The following is a 15,843-nucleotide window of genomic DNA, read 5'->3' as shown; positions in this document are numbered from 1 at the left end:
TGGAGTAAGTCCAGAGGAGGCCATGAGGATGATCAGGGGCTGGAGCACCTCCCGTATGGAGCCTGGCTGAGAAAGTTGGGGGTGCAAGCATCCAGCCCCTGCTGCTAAGGCCAAGCTGCCAGCAGGACAGAAAGCTGGTGCTTGGCGATGATTTGGCAGAGGAGCAAGTGAGCAGAGTATGGGGGAGTCCTCTGGAGAAAGGGGGGTAATGGTGTGATTTGTGGCTGATTCTCCCCAAAAGACCTTTCGATGACGGGCTGTGCTTGTGCAGCCGGACCCGCTGTGGTGGCCCCAAAATATACCCAAACCCCTGATTCTGTGTCTACAAGGGTTGAGGCAGGGGAGGGTGCCTGAGGGGGGAATACCCCTACAAATCTCGGTATAGCAGGTTTGGGGGGGGGGTGTGGGGTGTGCCGTGTGGCGCCGGGCGCAGCTCGGTGCTGCCGTCTTGTGTCCAGAATTCGGTACTGCAGGTGGTGGTGATGCGGGTGTGTGTACTGAGCCGGGAGCCTCTCGCTGCTGCCATCTCTGTCCGGAGTTCGGTACTGCACCCAGGGCTCCGCTCATGATCCATGGCGTTCCCTTTGTCGCCGCGGCTGTTAGCCGGAAGCGGTCGCGGTATCTGGCGGGTCAGTGCCGCGTGGTCGCTGCTGCCTCCCGGTGAGCAGTCGCCGCCGCTGCAGCCGCTCCGCGTTCAGGTATCGGCGAGTGCGCGGTAGAACACTGGGGTGCTCGTGGCCGTAGCCTGGTGTTCGCGCACCGGTTCTGGTCCCTCCGGCGCGCCTTTTCGGTGTGCCCCATGCGCAGCGCCCGGGAGCAGCATGGCGGCGGGTAGGGTCCAGGTCCCGGCAGCGGCGGCAGCAGGTGAGATCCAAGCCCACTGGGAGTCCGGGGTTACCGGGGAGGCGAGCGAGGACAGCCCGTCCGCCCGCCCGCCCGTCCGTCCCTTGGGCCGGCGCAGACGGACGTCTCCTGCCCGCTGGCCGCCCGGGGCGGGAAGCTTCACAGCGCCACGGTTGCGGTCTGCCGGAGACGAGCCGGGTCAGGAGCCCCCAGTGAGCTTGATTCTCCTGTAATCTCCGTTGATGAATCTCAGGCGCCTCGGAGTCTCCTGGCCCGGGATCCTGCTCCCTGCCACTGTGCTTGTCTCTCTCCCTTTGCCCTGTTTTCAGCTGTAGCAGAGTTAATTCTCTTCCTAGGATCTGGTGCAGCGCTGTGTTTCACCTTTACTCTGAGAATAACGCTGGTAACGCACCGATGTTTCAGTTGTTGCTCAGTCCCGCTTACCCCGATGTGAAGTACGAGATCTCTCCTCTAATAGAAATAACAGGGTTTTATTGAGGGACAAAGTCAATAAAGCAAAAGCAACAGCGCTGGGCGCGTGACCATAGCTGGAGGCGCACTGATTAACATTTGATACAGGTTTCTATACTTTTGTTGGAAAGAGCAGAATTTTGTATGATAAAACAATTGTATAAAATAGTAGAAATTATTATGTTTGAGAAATTTATAAATTAATAGTGAGGTTTTGTATATTAGAAAATGCTGTGACTTCGTGGTTTTGTATCACGGCGGTTCTAATGTTGCAATATATCACAGCTGTCTTGTACCCAATGCTACAAAAACATAGCATAACCAAATATGGTAAAAGGAGTATAAAAGGATTTAGAAAAGTATGTACTGGAGACTATACCCAAGTGGAACCTGTGTATAAGATAGCTGGAAGAGCATACCAGAAAGAAGATAAGAGGGTGCTAACGTTTACACAAGGATTGGAATATACTCAAGTGGGGGAAAGGTGAAAAGGACAACCTGAGGAAGACTTCTTACTTCATCTGAGGAAGATTCTTACTTATCGGAACGACCACCAGACGACCACCAGAGGGGGCCGCGCAAGCGCAGAAGAGGCTGATGTCGTAATAGATGGATGTGGCAATCCCTAATGCATATGTATTAGTTAAATGTTGTAACCTATGATGAATATGTATTAACTGTGAAACTTTTAGGATATAAATTGTGGACGCGATGTGACGAGGTTGAAGCCAGATTTGGGCGAGTGCCCCTGGTTTCCCAGCGCTGCAATAAAGAACCTCATATAACCATTCCGGTGGTTATGTGTTTATTCTTACGCTAACACTTTCACTATTGAATTAGTCATATGCATAGTCATAATTCCCGCGTATTGGTGGGGAATATTATAACTAGCTCCAGGAACTTATTTGCTCAGGGAGGTTGTGAATGCTTCATCCCTGGCAGCGTTCAAGGCCAGGTTGGATGAAGCCTTAGGTGGCAAGTTTTAGTGTGAGGTTGGAACTAGATGATCTTAAGGTCCTTTCCAACTCTTAACTATTCTGTGATTCTGTGATTATCGTAAATCTCCTCCTCTTGGCATCTGCGCACTGCTTTCCGGTGATTGTGGGCAGGGGTCTTGAGGATGAAGTAAGCAGTCTTCCTCATGCAGGCAGGGGTCTTCAAGATGAAGTAAGCAGTCTTCTTCACGGTGTACTTTACACCTTTGGCACAGTTGGATGCGCCAGTAGTCACAAATCTAGCTGAAACCAGCCATATCCATAATTTTTCTGATAGCTGGCAAAGATTTAGGACAGTGTGACCTTTCTGCAGAATTTATTGCAGGATGGGCAGACAAGGAGTATCCAAAGCTAGCAGATGTTCGTGAGGCACTGTCTCTAACTGTCAAGTAGAAGGATGGTGTGAAATAATTTACTCATGTTTAGTGAGGCCACTAAATTCCACAGACTTACAACATAAACGTTGTTCTTTATCTTCAACCTAAGTTAAGCTAAAAGTACTTTAACCGTATGTTTTGCAGGCACTAGCTTTCCTCATATCAAGCCCCCCCCCCCTTTTCTTTTACCTTTACAAATTGTTTTGTTATGTTGATACATGGATTGACTCCACAACTCGTTAAAGTTGTAAAGTAGGTATGCTTTTTATTCAGCGCTGAGGTGCATGGGGATAGCTTCTCCAAAGTATGCACACCCAGGGTCGTTTTTCCCTTTACATTTATTCTCTTAAGGTATATATATGCATTAGATTACTGATACGCATATACATATTTAGTATCTGTCCCCGCTTCATATTATAATGAGCTAGAAGGTCCTTTGTGCCTGTGCAGTGCCCCCCTCTGGTCATGGGCAGGGTTCTCAAGATGAAGTAAATGAGTCTTCCTCCTGTGAGTAAGGGTCTTAAAGATGAAGTAAATGAGTCTTCCTCTTCTTAAACTTTTCACCTTTTAATCTTCATGCATAGCCTTGGGGTTTGGTTGGTATCCCAGCCATAAACCATCTGTTTCTCCCCCTTATCAACAGACTCAGGCATCCGCTTTTCCTTGTCAATAGTTGCTTATTAGTAGAACCAGACCTCTGCTTCTCCCCTTATCAGTAGTTTGTGCCTTGTTCTGCTTAGTAGGCATGATAGGTATTTACAACAGACAATACTTTTGTTTAAGCAAGCGAATTCTTCTAACCCCTTTATACACTCCCCTGTATATTAGTCAGATTTCCCTGTATTATCCCCTTGTACATTGGTTAACCCTGTATCAATCCCCCCTTTTCTATAAAGTAAGTAAATTATTTTACTGTATTATTTATGATAGAGCTATCCATGTTCTTTCTATCGATTTATGAAGTGATTTTGATATACATTATATTATGCAAGGTACAATCATTAAAATGAGTAGTCCTATAGCTAAGATTAGAAGACCTTGTGTAAGTATTTCCCTGAACCATCCAGTAACTCCTAAGTTATTTAGCCATTCATCCAATCTGCCTCCAACAATTTTAAGCTCTTGCATATTTTATTGCAATTTTCGCAGCTTAGCATGAATTGATTCAGAATGGTCAGATAAGTTCATGCAGCACATACCTTTGAAATCCTCACAACCATGGCCATGGGCCAATAATAAAAAATCAGTTGCTGCTCAGTTTTGTAAAGATGCGTGTCTTATACTGTCTGTGTTTGTGGCAAGTGAGGGTATCACATCTGAAGTTATATTTAATTGCTTAGCCACCCAACATGCCAAACAATGTATATCTGCCAATGCTTTCCCGCAGCTATACCTGGTACAAATAATGCCACCAAAAATCTTGCTATGTGATTCCAGATTTTTAAAGTGGAATCGCAATTCGGGCCTAATTGCTCAATGGATCGTTTGTCTCTGCGGAGACTGCCCTTCATGTCCTGGACTAAATGCCTTTTGGAGGCTGCAAACAGGGACAATTTACCTAGATAACATGGTCCTCCAAAGGGTTTGGAAGGAATTCCTGGCCATGCTTGGTCTTCACATATCAAGAAATATCCTGGGGGTAGAGCTTTGGGTATTTGTTGTGGTTTAAACCCAACCACAAACCTCGTTCACTCACTCCCCCCACTTCTTGCCCTCCCCCTGCTCCTGGAGGGACGGAGAGGAGAATCGAAAAGAATGCAACTCACATGGGTTGAAATAAGAACAGTTTAGTAACTAAGGTATAACACAAACCACTACTGCTACCACCAATAATAATAATGATAAAGGAAATAACAAGGGAAGAGAATACAACACCTCAACACCAGCTGACCGATAACTCGCCCTACTCCCCCCAGCTGAGCACCGACCGATACCTCGTCCAACCCTCCAGTCCCTGCCCTTCCGGGTAACTCTCCGTTACATCCTGGGCATGACGTGCTGTGGTATGGAATACCTCTTTGGCTAGCTTGGGTCAGGTGTCCTGTGTCTGCTTCCTCCCAGCCTCCCCTCCTCCCTGGCAGAGCATGAGGCTCAGAAAGTCCTTGGCCAGATCAAACATTTGAGCATCAACTGAAAACATCAGCGTTATCAACACTGTTCCCAGGCCAAAAAATGAAAACACAGCACTGCACTAGCTACTAAGGAGAAAAATGACTGCTACTGCTGAACCCAGGACAGTATTTTATCATTGTATCGTAACGTTGGAGATGATCCTGAGCAGTAAGCGATTATATTATGATACCATGTCTTACCACTAGTTACCTTGGTCTCAGGGACTTTGCTTGACTATGTATTAAAAGTTATACAGCTCTGATTGGTTCTGTCAGATCCCAAGAGTTGGGAGTTCTTGCACTGGGATAGTGGAACGATTTAAGTATTTTATAAAAAACCCATTTGGGCTGATGCAACTGTCCAATTGGTCCCTCGAGCTCTCTTGACCATTTCGATTACTGTGATAAGATTTAAAATTGAGTCATTCGTTACCCATCCTTGAAAATCAAAGGGGCTCAAGTATGGTATACCAATTAGGCACGTTTGGAAAGGATTTCCCACCTGTGCCAAGGTCAGACAGAAGTCAGTAACCCCAGTCTTGTTTGCCCATGTAAGGGGAGACATACAATATTGATGTTTCTTTTTCTATGGCTTGGACCATGTTATAGGTATAAAGGATTAATATCAATAAGTGTTTCATTTTAACTAAATATGCTACTAAAATATTTGTCTATAATAATTGGGCCAAGCTTCATGCAGTATGTGTAGCCCTTGCACTACACTGTCCTTATCTCATATCCAGGTAATAAGTGATAATCCGGATTTATATTCTGATCACAATTGCAACATTGTGTTGACAGCCATAGATTACTCTGTCTTTCGCGAGTTAGTTTTAATTTCAGTCTGTTATTATCAATTGATGTGATTTTCCAGGGAGCCTTTGGAGCCTTCTTGACTCGAGTATGATGAATCCAGACATTTTGTACTCTAATTTTGATAGCTGTGAAAGCTGTGAGTAGTACTTGGAACCGCCCTTTCCACCTTGGTTCGAGATCTTTTTCCCCTGTGGGTCTGAAAGATTTTATATACACATAATCTCCAGGTTGTATATTATGTATGGGACTATCCAGTTGAGTTCCAGCCACATATTCTTCAATTTTTCTGAGTTGTTTCCTAGCTCTATTATATAGTTACTCATAGTCTCTTCTCCCACTTGGAGAGACGTTCCCTGTTGGACTCCATATGGCCTTCCATACAGAATTTCGAAAGGGCTCAGCCCTTCTCGAGTTCTTGGTTTAGTTTGAATTCTCAACAGAGCTACTTGAAGTGTTTGGGGCCAAGGTAGACTGGCCTCCTCACCCAATTTCACTATTTGTTATTTAATTAGATGGTTCATTTTCTCCACCTGACCACTTGACTGAGGATGGTAGGGAGTATGAAGTTGCCAATCAATACCTAAATGTTTGTTAATTTGTTGTACCACTTTTGAAACAAAATGTGGTCCTCTGTCTGAAGATATAGTGGCTGGAACTCCATATTGTGGTATTATTTCCTGTAACAATATCTTTGTTACCTCCCGGGCTTGTGTGCCTCTAGCTGGAAAGGCTTCTGGGCAACCTGAAAAGGTGTCTGTTAGTACTAACAAATGTCTGTACCCCCTTTTTCTTGACAGTTCTGTGAAGTCAATCTGCCATTGTTGGCCTGGTCCATTACCTCTGCCAATTTGTCCTATTTTAAGTTTGGGAGTAATCTTGGGGTTTGTTTGAAGGCAAAGATCACACTGTTGAGTTACTTGTTGGATGGTAGCATATAAAAATTAGAATTATTCTTAACAGTCACAAGCACACACATATATACAGTATATGCAAGTACAATATATACAAGTACAGTCCTTTGAGTAATGTCTGGATGGATTTCAAAATGATAAATGCCTTGTTCTGTGTCAAGGCCTATGTTCTTTGTATCAATTGCGTTTCTTCTCAGGCTTTCTGAGTTCTAGTTGGAAAGGCTTCTGGCCAATTTGAAAAGGTATCCGTTAGTGCCAACAAGTATCTATACCCCCCTTTTCTTGGCAGTTCTGTAAAGTCGATCTGCCACTGTTGTCCTGGTTCATTGCCCCTCCCAGTTTGACCTGTTTTGGGTTTAGGATTACTTTTTGGGTTTGTTTGGAGGCAGAGATCACACTGGTGAGTTACCTGTTGAATAGTAGCATACAGAGTTCTAGCCATAATTTTGCTTATCAAATATTTATACAAGGCATCCACTCCCCAGTGTGTTTTTGATATGCATTCTTTACTAAGGACCATAAGAAAGATGAGGGAACAATTATCTTCCCCTGTGGTGTACTAGCCCACCCTTCCTCATTAAATATTCCATCTTGATCTATAATCAATTTCTGATCTTCCTTATTATAGTTTGGCTTACCTTCCAGAGAAATTTTCCCATCAGGAATTAAAGCTCCTTCAATTGTAATCTCATCTTTTGCTGCTTCTTTTGCCTCTCTGTCCACCAGCTCTTTTCCTTCCTCTAATTCTGAGCTCACCTTCTGGTGTGCCTTGATGTGCATAATTGCCACCTTCTCAGGTAGTTGGACTGCTTCCAACAGTCTCAATATTTCTTGTGTGTGTTTAATGTTTTTTTCCTTGTGAATTCAACAGTCTTCTCCTTCCAAATGGCACCATGTGCATGCACAACTCTGAATGCATATCTTGAGTCTGGACAGACATTTATGTTTTTCCCTTTTGCCAGTTCCAGAGCTCTAGTCAGAGCAATCAGTTCCACCTTCTGTGCAGAGGTGCTTACGGGTAATGGTCTGGATTCTATTACTTCAGCATGCTGTTTTCTACTGATGACATCGCTGCTCCCATCAGTAAACCAGGTTTTTGCGTCATCTAAAGGGGTATCTTTCAGATCCGGACAACTGGAATATGTGGCCTCAATAGTCTGCAGGCAGTCGTGGTGTACTGGTTCTCCTTCGTTTCTGCTGAGGAAAGAATCTGGGTTGACAATGTTAGTTACCACTATCTCTACATTGTCTTGTTCCACCGTGATGGCTTGATATTTCAGAAACCTTTGTGGGGAAAGCCAGTGCCCACCTTTCGCTTTCAGCACTGCAGACACTGTATAGGATACCAGCACAGTCATTTTCTGGCCCAAGGTGAATCTTGGATGTTTAGTACAACTGCTGCAACGGCCCTGAGGTATCCAGGCCATCCTTCAGCTACAGAGTCCAATTGCTTAACTGCTCTCCTGTACAGGCCCAAGTCCTGTGCTAGTATTCCTGTTGTGGTTTAAACCGAACCACAAACCTCGTTCACTCACTCCCCCCACCCTTCTTGCCCTCCTCCCGCTCCTGGAGGGACGGAGAGGAGAATCGAAAAGAATGCAACTCCCACGGGTTGAGATAAGAACAGTTTAGTAACTAAGGTATAACACAAATCACTGCTGCTACCACCAATAATAATAATGATAAAGGAAATAACAAGAAGAAAGAATACAACACCTCAGCACCAGCCGACCAATAACTCGCCCCACTCCCCCCCAGCCGAGCACCGACCGATACCTTGTCCAACCCTACCGTTCCCACCCTTCCGGGGTAACTCCCCGTTACATCCTGGGCATGACGTGCTGTGGTATGAAATACCTCTTTGGTCACTTTGGGTCAGGTGTCCTGTGTCTGCTTCCTCCCAGCCTCCCCTCCTCCCTGGCAGAGCATGAGGCTCAGAAAGTCCTTGGGCAGACCAAACATTTGAGCAGCAACTGAAAACATCGGTGTTATCAGCACTGTTCCCAGGCCAAAAAAGCAAAACATAGCACTGCACTAGCTACTAAGAAGGAGAAAAATAACTGCTGCTGCTGAACCCAGGACAGTATCCACCCCTTATTCCATACCATTCACGTCATGCTCAGATCCCACATTTTCAATATACCATCACTCTTACATATATATATACGTCTACATACACATAGAGATAAAGATCATTTCTTAGTGCATGGACCTATAAAGCTGCTGAGTCCATGTGGTCCATGATGTCAGGCTCCATCTCTTGTAACAGCCTCTCAGAGCAGGAGAGGCTGTGTGCAGTGTTCACACTCGTGAATAACCTGGTCAGTAGTGTCCATTGCTAAGTCCACCCCTCGATCATGAGTCCATCTCTGTGTCGCATCTCTGCCCTGATGGCCTGAAGTGTCATGGGCCCACCAAGCTCAAAATAATTCACTGTCCCCTTCAGCAGTTTCTGCAGCTTGTTGCTGGGGACTCCATAGAGCTGCCTTCCATCTCCGACGCTTCCAAAGCACTGGAGGGGCCCAGTGGACCAGATACTCGCTCATACTGTCCCACACACCCTGCCTCATGACTGTCCAGCCTTGGGGAAGATCTCTTGTTCCTCCCATATCGTCATTTAACCCCAGACAAGGCCCAAACCTGACTCTGCTTAACTCTTGAAATCAAACGAGATGGTTGTGGGCAAAACATACTCCGTATGCGTGCCAACATGGAAATCCCCATCACAATCAGGAAACAGGTCTCAACAATATTAAAAGGCCATTCAAGAACTTCGAAACTCTCAAATGATGCTGTAGCTGGTCTGAGAGGGGGGCTAGGAGGGTAAAAGAATGTTTCCTTCACAGGTTGACCACCCGAGAAGGAGAAAAAAGATGTGAAATTGCTAAGCACCTGTATTATATACCTCCCAAAGTATAAAGGTGGTGACCACACTGGGAACATAAGACCAATCAGTTTCATGATCAATGATTCTATTGTATTACAAGTCATTATAATAAAGTACAATGAGACAAAAACCTTAGCCCAAGCCCCACACTTGAAAAACAGTACCACAGCAAATACCGGCTGTATGTAATGTACAGAGTTCTGAACCTGTGAGACCAAGAGGAACAGCTTTGAGAGCCAATAAATCAGCATTGTGACGAGTGACTATTAATCCGGTCAGATCTGTCCTTATCTCAACCCTTCGGGCCCCACGTTGGGCGCCAAAAAGAAAAGATGTCGTAATAGATGGATGTGGCAATCCCTAATGCATATGTATTAGTTAAATGTTGTAACCTATGATGAATATGTATTAACTGTGAAACTTTTAGGATATAAATTGTGGACACGATGTGACGAGGTTGAAGCCAGATTTGGGCGAGTCCCCCTGGTTTCCCCGCGCTGCAATAAAGCACCTCATATAACCATTCCGGTGGTTATGTATTTATTCTTACGCTAACAGATTGACTCCACAACTCGTTAAAGTTGTAAAGTAGGTATGCTTTTTATTCAGCGCTGAGGTGCATGGGAATAGCTCCTCCAAAGTATGCACACACAGGGTCGTTTTTCCCTTTACATTTATTCTCTTAAGGTATATATATGCGCATTAGATTACTGATACGCATATACATATTTAGTATCTATCCCCGCTTCATATTATAATGAGCTAGAAGGTCCTTTGTGCCTGTGCAGTGCCCCCTCTGGTCATGGGCAGGGGTCTTAAAGATGAAGTAAATGAGTCTTCCTCTTCTTAAACTTTTCACCTTTTAATCTTCATGCATAGCCTTGGGGTTTGGTTGGTATCCCAGCCATAAACCATCTGTTTCTCCCCCTTATCAATAGACTCAGGCATCTGCTTTTCCTTGTCTGTAGTTACTTATCAGTAGAACCAGACCTCTGCTTCTCCCCTTATCAGTAGTTTGTGCCTTGTTCTGCTTAGTAGGCATGATAGGTGTTTACAACAGACAATACTTTTGTTTAAGCAAGCGAATTCTTCTAACCCCTTTATACACTCCCCTGTATATTAGTCGGATTTCCCTGTATTATCCCCTTGTACATTGGTTAACCCTGTAATCAATGTGACTCCATTTTGGTCAAGCGTTCTGGCCATTTTCAACTTGTTGTCTAATCTTGCATCTTTAGCAAGCTTTGCGAACTGATACAATTATATCCACATAGCAACACCTATGATTTGCGAAAGCCAATACGTTTATGTGCTTATCACACTTGATCAAGGACGTTTTGGTCCTTTGTCCTCTGCCGGTGAGGAGGGGCATAAGTAGCTGGAGGGGAGCAGAAACAGCACACCGGACCTGAGCTAGCCAAAGGAGTATTCCCTACATACCACAGCACGTCGTGCTCAGTTCTGAGGGGAGTAAAGAAACTGGGGGTCACCCGGAAGGTCCTTAATTCACACTGCATCTTCATTCATAGGGAAAGTGACGAAGATGGAAATACCCGTTTAGAAACTAGCCAAGGAATTCCCTGTTTCTCACTTCCATTCTAAGATTGGAGTTATTTTGGAAATGAGACTGTTCACCATAGCTTTAAAATGCTGAAAGATCTAGAGACTGAAATTCTCTCTCCATGAAAGCAGTGAGATCTGCAGCAGGAGCAGGGCTAGTTGCCCTCCTTTTGTTCTGCAGATAGAGCTTAACGTGTTGTGCCCTGGTGGACCCCAGCTAATCACAGCTCTTCTGTTTGAGACTGTCAGCAGGGATTTCAGTTGCTGCTGCTGCTCTCCTGATTTCCCATGGTTTGGACACCTGCCTTGCTACAATAAAGTCATTAGGTTTCTTCATAAATGCTTACTATTCTAGATACAGAGACAGTGTTGTGAGGGAGCTGATCCAGGATTCCATCTGTGCTGCAAGGTGCTTGTAGCAGGAGATGCATTGAGTTACCAGAGTGGGTGGCTTTAGGGCTTCTCTATTTTATGCCAAGTCATTTCAAGTCTCAGTCTGTTGAGAGCGGGCAGAATCTTTATTTGCTCTGCTGCTGATTTGCTTTGGTCATCGAGGTGAAGGCTTTAGATCTAGGAGCAGTTGATCTAGGGCTTTTTCACCTAATCTTATGCCATCTAAAAATTATGCCGCCTAAAAACTAAATGGACTGTATTGCATTAAAGCTCTACAAATGCACTTTAAATCTTAGTTTGTTTAATGTATGAGATAGCTATGGATGGCCCAGTATGCAGGCTATGCATACAGCACCCTACAGTACAAAATATGTATGACCTTATTGGTCACTCCATGTGGCTGAAAATGAGTGTGGTGTCACAGGAGGTTATTTGAGGATGAATTGAAAATGTTCCAGGACTTGTTTCTGGGGAAGTCTCTCATTTCTAGACTGTCCTGGTGCACTGTGGACAGGCTCCTGGCCGTGTGTTGTCTGTGCAGGTGTCCAGCAGGCTCTGTGCTTCATCACGGAGTCATGTCCTGCACTGAAGTGACTCTTAGTTACTGTTGTAGCTCAAGCACAGGCCCTCACTAATGGCTGCAGTCGCTGTGAGTGCTGGTTTTCGTACATACGTTTTTTTTGCAGGAGATTGTCTCTTCTGTGAAACGCTTGTTTTGTTTTCCCCATTGCTTGCCTGTGATGACCAGGAAGGAGAAGAAGAATGCCTAACAAAGGTGGGTAAAGAAGAGAAAGGGGAAGAAGCAAGCCCAGAAAAGCAGTACGGAAGATGCCAGTGAAGAGCAGGGAGAAGAGAAGCATCTGTCTCCAGGTCAGGCAGAAACTGCCCCTCCCAGAGCAGAATCCCAGAAAAAGGAAGAAGGCAAGAAGATGGAATCTCAGGTGAGCATCCCACTGAGGAAATGGTCTTGGATTTTGGTGTCTGAGAAGTTGAATTGTGAGAAACAGTCTCTAGGTTCAGGCAGACCTTGGTCAGACACAGCAGTGAAGCAGGTATTTATTTAACGTTTGTGTGAAAACGAGTGTCCTGGCAAGTAGCCAGAACTTTGATTTGTTTTTTCCTATCCTGTCTGCATGTTCCCTCCCTTTTCCCACGTTTTCCCATTGGGTGGGGACTCCAAGGTTTACAGCGTATCTGACATGTATAACCTATGTGCTAACTGTCCCGCCTCTGGTCACACCTTCCCTTATTCTATTTTGTATGCCACTTTCTCTCCTTTTATGGTTCAATTTCATAACTCTCTGGCAGACATGTTATACCCCAAATTACTGTTTAACTACAGAACCAGTTTGCACCAGCTAAGTTTCATATGTTGTACAAAGATAGCATTCTTTTTAACCACAGAGTGTGTCTGTCACCCAAAGATGACATTGTCTTTAACCACAGAGTGTGTCTGTTTAAGTCATCGTATTTCAAACCCTTTGTTTCATTTCCTTAGTAACTTAGCCTCGGCCCCACTATTGCAAAATCTTAATATTGCAAAGCCCCATCCCCGATATTGTGAAAACATCACTGTTTCTCTCACAGAGTGTACGCAGGTGAACTCTTCTTTCCGTGTTTGTCCCCTGCCCTGAGAAAAAATCTGGAAAACCCGCAAATCTGTTCCACTGCCTGAGAATGTATTTTTTCTGTTACAGGATCCCAAAGGAAATAGAGAAAATGTGAAAGAGGAAGAACCATACAAAAATTCCAGTGACAGCACGGTTACCAGAACAAAGGAAGGGAAGAAGATCAAAGCACCCAAGAAGCAGAAACTTGTCCATGAGGTCCTCTTGGAACTGGGTGTAAATGATGTGCCCTACCTGCTGGAGGACGAAGTGAAGAGCTTGATGAAAAAGGGATGTTTGAAATGGCTCTGCTGGGTTAAAGCTCCACGTAAAGGAAGTGAATTGCTTTGGAATGGTGGTGGCTCATGTAGCGCTGCTGTCATCAGAAGCTTATGTATATGATGTGCTGCTCAGCTAAAGGCACTTGCTACTTCTGATTACTGTTCTCTTTGCATGCTAGACTCTAAGACTTGACAATCAGAGATCTAGAGAAACAAGAAAGAGAGAAATTGGCCAACAGCTTGGAGTCATTCACCTTTGAGACCCAGGTAAGAGAGGGATATCAAGAAATGAGAAGGCCAGGAGAGCAGGTAGAAGTGTCTTGTTGTCATGGTTTAAGCCCAGCCGGTAACTCAGAACCAGGCAGCCACTCGCTCACTCCACCCCCTTCTTTCTACCCCTGCTCCTAGAGGGATGGGGAGGAGAATGGAAAGAGTGTAACTCCCACGGGTTGAGATAAGAACAGTCCAGTAACTAAGGTATAACGGAAACCACTACTGCTACCACCAGTAATAATAATGATAAGGGAAGTAACAAGGGGACAGAATACAATTGCTCGCCACCCACCAACCAATACCCAGCCGAACCCAAGCAGCAATCTTGCCCTTCTGGGTAACTGCCCCCAGTTTCTGTCCTGGGCATGATGTGCTGTGGTATGGAATACCTCTTTGGCTAGTTTGGGTAAGGTGTCCTGTCTCTGCTTCCTTCTGGCTTCCCCTCCTCACTGGTAGAGCATGAGTCTGAAAAGTCCTTGATCAGAGTAAGCATTACTCAGCAAGAACGAAAAACATAGGTGACTTATCAGCACTCTTCCCAGACTGAAGTATTAGGTTATTGCCTGCTGACGACACTGCCAAACTTGTCTGGTCACTGCTGGGCTCGTCTGGTTTCATCAAAGCTCATTCTTTGTTGGGGTGATAATTGGAGGGAAGTCAGGGTCAGTTGATGGTGTTCTGAGGACATTTCTGCTGTTGCTGCTAGCTTTTTTCATGCCTTTAATCTCTGCTGATGATCATGACAGCCCATATCTTTTCTTCAAAGCCCAGAATGGCGGAGATGGGCATCTAGGTGATGGGCTATAGAAGTATTACATAGCAGGCAACAGCAGATAATTGAGTTCATTGGCTGTTTTCCCTCAGAATTAAATCCCCTTGAGGTACACACAGGACTTCCCCGTCTTCCCGCATTACCCACTGTCGTGGTTTGAACCCAACCACACAGCTCGTTCACTCACTCCCCCCCCTTTCTTGCCCTCCCCCTGCTCCTGGAGGGATGGGAAGGAGAATTGAAAGAATGTAACTCCCACGGGTTGAGATAAGAGCAGTTTAGTAACTAAGGTTAACACAAATCACTACTGCTACCACCAATAATAATAATGATAAAGGAAATAGCAAGGGATGAGAATACAACACCTCAACACCAGCCGACCGATAACTCCCCCAACCCCACCTGACCGAGCACCGACCGATACCTCGTCCAACCCCGCAGTGCCCTAGTCCTTCTGGGTAACTCTCCGTTACATCCTGGGCATGACGTGCTGTGGTATGGAATACCTCTTTGGCTAGTTTGGGTCAGGTGTCCTGTCTCTGCTTCCTCCCGGCTTTCCCTCCTCCCTGGCAGAGCATAAGGCTCAGAAAGTCCTTGGTCAGACTAAAACATTTGTGTTATCAGCAATGTTCTCAGGCTGAAAGTCAAAACACAGTGCTGCACCAGCTACTAAGAAGGAGAAAAACTGACTGCTACTGCTGAACCCAGGACACCCACCAAGTGTATCCGGGTTCCTGAGCAAAAGCAGTCCCATGGGTAGGTTTGCCTTTACCTGAAGCAGGAATAACCCAGACTGTCTTCCCCAACAGATTCTTTATGTGGACCACAGGAATGTTATGCCTCTCTACAGTACATAAAAGTTCTGATTGGGGTGGGGCAGCACTGTTGGCAGATCCCCTGGTGTGACCAACCAGGTGGCTTTTGGTAAATCTGTATGCCAGTGTTTGAAAGTCCCACCACCCATTGCTCTCAGTGTAGTTTTTAATGGCCCGTTGCACCTTTGTAACTTGTGCAGATTGGCTGATCTGAATGCAGAAGAGTTGTTTGGGCTAGGGGGAGATGATTTGAAGAGCGCAGCTTTCGTCTTTCAGTCATTTTTCTGCTACCTCTAGCCTTGCTAAGCCCACGGGGACTAGATAGAAGTGCAAGACTTTCCCCAGATATGTCTTAACACATTAAGTGTTAAGTACCTTTTCTGTGTGCCTACCCAGGCATTTTGGAATGCTTGCTCTCAGGCTATGAAGAAGGTACAGCTTCTCAAGAACCATTGCTGTGCAGTTACGTGCATGTGAAGTTACCATGGTTACAGCTTTTCCATCGTGTACCTGGTGTGCAGGTGTCTTTATACTTACTGTGTTACCATCATGCTCCTGGTAACATTGGGAGCAGGAGCTCAGATGTGGGAGGGTTGAGTGAGTATCTCCTGGCCAGTGCAGACAGCACTCCAGGAGTCTACATTCCAGCCTGGTTGCAAGGGGGTGATGGGTGGTTTTATGCTTCCATGCTCAGTGGTATTTGATGGGAGCGCTTGCTTCGTTCTTTGCAA

General features: G+C 45.3%; 1 long non-coding RNA gene across 2 annotated transcripts; it reads left to right on the top strand.

The window, feature by feature from the left end:
• Window positions 1–543: 543 nt before the first annotated feature.
• On the top strand, window positions 544–14,734 carry LOC136020970 (uncharacterized). Of its 2 annotated transcripts, XR_010615617.1 has the most exons (3): window positions 544–864; window positions 12,113–12,305; window positions 13,062–14,734. It is a non-coding gene; the product is annotated as an uncharacterized LOC136020970 (long non-coding RNA). The 2 variants fall into 2 exon arrangements; XR_010615616.1 differs by lacking the exons at window positions 12,113–12,305; window positions 13,062–14,734 and adding an exon at window positions 1,200–2,103.
• The last annotated feature ends 1,109 nt before the right edge of the window (window positions 14,735–15,843 follow it).

Source organism: Lathamus discolor, chromosome 12 (assembly GCF_037157495.1).
Source record: "Lathamus discolor isolate bLatDis1 chromosome 12, bLatDis1.hap1, whole genome shotgun sequence".
Taxonomy (NCBI): Eukaryota; Metazoa; Chordata; class Aves; order Psittaciformes; family Psittacidae; genus Lathamus; species Lathamus discolor.
Note: the sequence above shows the minus strand (reverse complement) of the source record. Positions and strands in the feature narration are given on the sequence as shown.